Below are 6,000 nucleotides of genomic sequence, written 5' to 3' on the forward strand. Positions count from 1 at the left end.
GGGTAGGAAAAAGCCCACTCCTTCCCTCTGTGCCGGATCTCATTGGGATGTTGAGTGGGGCCTTAGAGACCTACCCACCAATGAGCAGCCCAGCTCTGCACTAACTCCTGGGGCTCACTTCCCCATCCTGAGCCTCAGTGATCTCCTGCTGTAAAATGGGGATAATGAGTCCTGTTTTGCCCGCCTCCTGCGATGGTAATTAAAATAAAATGATAGTTTACAGACATTCTTCGTAAGCTATTGACTGCTTTACGAACGTAAGGTCTCAGTTCATTATCTGCTGAAAAGATGCCTAAGGAGGAGATGGATGGGGACCATCTGGATGAGCTGGCCTTTCTCCATCATTCCCGGTTCTGGAGTTTCATCATTCTTGCACAACATGATAGACCACTGAAGACCTAGGAATGGACAAGTCACACTCACTTTCTGCCCACTCAGAGCTCACAGGCTCTGGGCTGCGCTGTCCAGTACAGTAGCCATTAGCAGTACATGGCTATTTAAATATAAATTCGTTGAAATTAATAAAGTTAATCATTCAGTTCCCCAGTAGCACTAGCCACATCGCAAGTGCTAAAGAGCCATGTGTGGCTACCACCTTAGACTGCACATGTACAGAATATTTCCATCACTACAGAAAGTTCTATTGGATAGCTTTGCTCTGGGGGCTACAGGCAAATCAATAGGTAACTACAGTCAAGTGTGGCAGATTTATATTTTGACAGGAGGAATACAAGGAGCTATAGGAGCCAGGACAAGGGAGTGTCTGTTCAGGATTTGGGATCTGGGAAGTCTTCCTAAAGGAAGGGACACTTTGGCTGAGACCCGAAAGTAGCCAAGCAAGAGCATAAGGAAGGGTGTTCTCAGCAAGGGGAATAGAATATGCAAAGAGAAGAGAGAGTACATTCAGGGAACTGAAAATTGTTCACTCTGAGTGGACCATGGAGTTTGAAGCAAGCAAAGGGGAAGTAACAGAGGTGGGTCTGGAGAAATACCCAGGGTCAGATATCAAGAGGCCACATCAGTCCTGGGCAGGGCATTGGGAGGTAGGGGGACAGGGGGTGACGGAGTGGGAGAGCCCACTGACTTTGATCCTCAACTGCTTCTGTGCCCTTCAGATTGGGATTGCCCAGGGAATGCTAGAGACACCTCCTGGCCCAACAGTCTCACTTTACAGATGTGGAAGTAAAGAACAGACAGGGGAAGTGACTTTCCAAGTGAGTTAATCGAGGGACTTCCTGACTCCTAGTCCAGTGCTCTTTCCCACACCACACTCAGTCCCCCAGTTGCACAGGCTGCTTTTTAAATGTTTCAATAGCCACATCTGGCAAGCAGCTACCATACCAAACCGTGCAGAAAGTCCTACAGGACTAATGACACCAGTCCCTGAGCTAGACCAGGCGCAAAGGGTGATGCGCTTCCATGCATGTAAACTCTTTTCTCTGCGGGGAGTAAAAATATACCTTCTCACACCCACGTTGTCAGATGCTCCCATCTCTGTCCTCTGATACCAAATTGCAAGGCCTCCCTTACTCATGTCCCCAACAGCTCAGAAACTGGCATTTGGGATGATGGCAGGACTCAGCATCAGGGAGAGAGATCTTGCTCCTGGCTCCCTTTGTGAAGCCCCCTGAGTCAGCCAGAGCCTTCTGTGAAATTGAGGAATGTCCCTCCCTAGAGGAAATGGAGTTTCAGATTCCTCATTAGTGTAATGTGTAACTCAGCCCTGATGTTCCGGGATTGTGATATTTCCCCTATACACAGTAGTTTCTCTCCAGAGGCCACAATCATCACAGATCCTCTGTGAATTCACAAAACTCAGCTTAGACTGGGTCCTGCTCCTGGAGTCCTAAATGGTGGAGGGACCTTAAAGGGCTAAGAAGGCTCAAGTAGCTGGACCCACATGAGCTGCAATCTCCAGTTAGAACACTTGGTTTGCATACCCAGTGGGAAGATTACCTCTGGGCTTTCCCTGCTCAAATGCTGAGAACAATCAGCTTCTCCCACCTTCTCTTCCCCTTCTTCCTTCTTCCAGCCATGGATTTCCTGAAATTGCCTTCCCTGTTCAGGCCAAGGGTTAGACATCAAGGAAGAAGAGGCCCTTGGACTGGGTATCAGAAGACTTGAGTTTGAGTCCTGGCTCTGCTGTGTGGCCCTGGGCAAGTTCCTTCCCCTCTCTGGTCCTCAGCTTCGCCTTCCATAACATGAAGGAATCAGACTAGATGATTACGAAGCGACCTTCCCTTCTGACACTGTAAGGAAGTCTAAAAGTTCAAAGGAAGGAGAAATCAGAGCAGGCCAAGATGGTCAGGAAATAATAACAGTAATACCTGATACTTAAGATTAACATGTACCAGGCATGGTAGTAAGTGCTCTTCAATGCGTTCCTTTATGCATTCCTCATCAGAACCCTGTGAGATTGGTACTGCGGTTTTACAAAGGAGGAAACTGAGGCTTATAGTGGTTTAAGCCAACAGTTATTACGTGGCATAGCTGGAGTTCAAACTCAGGTAATTAATGTCTCCAGAGCTTACCTGGGGGAGATGAGAGCTTTGCTGAACTTCAAAAGATGGGTGAGATTTGGATATACAGGGGGAAGCTCTCACAGGCCCACTCCTTTGCTACTTAATTAACCGGACACCCCGCCGCCCACCCCACCCTGACGTCTCTGGTCTCGTTGCTGATGTTGTGGGAATAGCATTGAGCCCGTCTCATAATAGTCAATCAATATTTATTTAGCAAATGAATAGATTTGACTCTGTGGGCTTCCTGATTCATCAATTCTGTTGAAAGCTCCCCCAGTGCTATTTGAACCTAGACCAGGACTCTGGGCAGATTTCTGGATCCCACCATAGACCTGAGGTATCAGACGCTCTCGGGGATAGAGCCCTAGAGATGGCACTTTAAATAACCTTTCAGGGGTAGTCTTAGTACTTAGCAGTTTGAGAAGCCCAAGCTCCCTAAGCTGGGTCTTCCAACTCCAAAGTGAGAATCACCTGCTCAGATACAGGCAGCCAAGAACTCACTGTCATGAACTAGCAGGAAGTACCAAGTATGCTAGCACTTCTCTGGGTCACCCAAACATCAAATGTGTGACTTTTGCAAAAATGCTTTGAGTCCACAAGCATCCACTAGGTGCTAGGCCCATTGCTGTTGCTGACTCACTATGTGACCTCAAATAGAAATTTCCTCTCTCTGTCTCTCACCTTCCTCATTTGTGAAAAGTGGTCAATTCTCTTTGCCCATTTGTAACCAGGGAATAGCTGTGTGCATAGAGGTGTGCCCATTAGGATGACTTCATAAAGAATATCATAGGTGGGGGGTTTGTCAACTTTAGTGTCTGTCAGAATCATCTGATCCATTTGGTCTTGGGTGGGGGCCTTAGATCAGTGTTTCTCAATCCAGGCAGCACATCAGCATCACCTGGGGAGCCTTGTAAAAATACAGATGCCCAGGCCCCACCGCAGAGTAATTACAGCATAATCTCAGGGGGGTGTGGCCTGGGATCGGTATTTAAAAAGCTCCCCAGGACTTCCCTGGTGGCGCAGTTGTTAAGAATCCGCTTGCCAATGCAGGGCACACGGGTTTGAGCCCTGGTTCAGGAAGATCCCACATGCCGTGGAGCAACTATGCCCGTGCACCACAGCTACCGAGCCTGCGCTCTAGAGCCCGCAAACCACAACTACTGAGCCCATGTGCCACAACTATTGAAGCCCGCGTGCCTGGAGTCCGTGCTCTGCAGCAAGAGAAGCCACCGCAATAAGACTGCGTGCTGCAACGAAGAGTAGCGCCTGCTCGCCGCAACTAGAGAAAGCCCGTGCACAGCAATGAAGACCCAGTGCAGCCAAAAATAAATAAAAATAAAATAAATTAATTAAATTTAAAAATAAATAAATAGATAAAAAGCTCCTCAGGTGATTCAAAGTTGTGACCACTGCCCTCAAATTTTTTTTCTAACAGTTGGTTCTGATGCAGGTGGTCGCAGGACCTCACTGTTTCCTTTTTTTGTACCAGGGAAGGCAGCTTCTCAGTACCAGGGTCAGAGACCAGGAGGAGAACAGATCTTAGCATCTGGAGAGCTCTATCCCTCTTCTGTGGGTCACAGGACATCATACATGGTGGATGTGAAAGGAAAAATTAAAACTCAAACCAAGTCACTACGAGGAGAGGAGGTACATATAATTCTGTCAACACCTGAAAAATGGAATTCAGGGATGCATTTTGCAAAATTGTTGTTTCCAAGGAAACAGAAACAGGGCAGGCGGTATGTAGCAAGAGTCAAAGGAGGAAGATCCAAGGACAAATGTTGCAAGACTGCGCTGCTGAAGGAAGTGGTTTCTTAGCATATCAGCTCTGGAACAAAGCTTTGAGATTATCCAGACCAACCCCCTGGCCAGACGGAAGGAGAACCTAAGGCCCAGGGAGGGGGAGGCATGTGCCCAAGGATGAGTTAGCTTTACAATCCAGGCTTTCAGAACACCTCCTGCCTGCTGCCCTTTGTCCCTCAAGCACGTATCACTTCTGCTTTTGTTCCAGATTCCCAGCCCACCCTCTACCCTCACACCCTCCTGGATAGCACCCAGGATCAAAGGATGGGACTAAATCTGTGAGCCTGGATCTACACCGGCCAGATGACAGGGATGAAAGCCAGCGGGAGACTGGGGGGAGCTGGAGTGGAAGGAGCAGTGTCTGATGATGCGGCCTGACCTCAGAAAGGAAGCCTGGTCACCAGAGGGAATTTCCCCGGGTGAGGTCTCATGTCTACGCAAATATTGCACGCCAATTAACCTGGACCCCAAGATGGGAGAGAGGCAGGGGAGAGAGGGGACCCTGGGAGAGGCAGGGAATTGGGAAGGCAGGTAATAGGGCCTGAACTTCCCAGGTACCAGGCACTGTGCTAGGCTCTTAATCTCATTTTGTTCCTGAAACATCCTTCTAAGTAGGAAGGTTGGGAGCCTGAGACCCAGTAAGGGGAAGGTACATTTGCCCATGAGAAAGCACAGCACTTCTGACCCTGAGGGGAGAGGTCACGATGATGATGGGTCTGGTGTTGCAGCTGCTGACTAAGGTGACAGTAATGGGGCCCAAGTCTGAGAAGTCTGGCAGTTTCGTTTTAGGTTTCCATCTCACTCACCTGGGGAGTTTTATTCTGGAAACAGCGAAAAGGCATCAGGAATGTAGTGATCTTGACTTCCTGTGGGCAAATCCGAGTCCTCAGGTCTTCCCAGGTTCAAGGGTAGGAGGTTGGGGGTGACAGCTGGCACTGTTAACCCTTTCACCACCAGCTTCTTCTAGAACACTCCAAGAGAAGTGGAGAACGGGCTGGAGGCTTTTGAAGGAAAATCTATCTCTCCCTCCTGCACCTTTACATTTCACTCACCTTGAGGCTCACTTCCTCCAGGAATCCTTTCCCGGGGATTCCGCTCCATTGCAAGGCTGACCCCCCCAGCTCCTCCAGGGAGCTGGTCTTGCCTCCCCAGAGCTCAAGGCAGGGTAGTTAGGCCCAAAGTCTGCCCGCCAGACAGCCTGGTTGTTTCTCCTCCTATCGAAGAACAGAACAAAGAATATACACAGGAACAGGCAGGTCACAGGTTCCTGCAGTTGTGTGCTGCACAGCAAGGCTGTGTGCCAGGAAAAGCATGAGCTCACACGTGCCCTAGCGAGTGTGTGTGAAAAGCAAGTTTGGGTGCTTGTGTGAGGCCCTTCCTGTGTGGCCAGCAGTGCATCTGTGGGCAGCGGTGTCTCTCTTTCTATTTGTGACCAACCGTGTTTTGGAGGCCTAATCATTTTTCTCTCTACGGTCAAGAATGTGTGTTTCTGATTCTGGGTGTACAGTGTGTGTCCCTGTGGCTGTGTCTGGTGGTGATTTGGAATTGTGTGTGTGTGTGTGTGTGTGTGTGTGTGTGTAAGTAGTGCTTATGGGCTTTGAGTGGATACCCGATGTGTGGGAAAGTGGAAATGGAGATCCCTGGCCCAGCACAGGCTTGGGGTCTCTGTCTCATC

Source organism: Neophocaena asiaeorientalis, unplaced genomic scaffold (genome assembly GCF_003031525.2).
Source record: "Neophocaena asiaeorientalis asiaeorientalis breed wild unplaced genomic scaffold, Neophocaena_asiaeorientalis_V1.1 scaffold548, whole genome shotgun sequence".
NCBI lineage: Eukaryota > Metazoa > Chordata > Mammalia > Artiodactyla > Phocoenidae > Neophocaena > Neophocaena asiaeorientalis.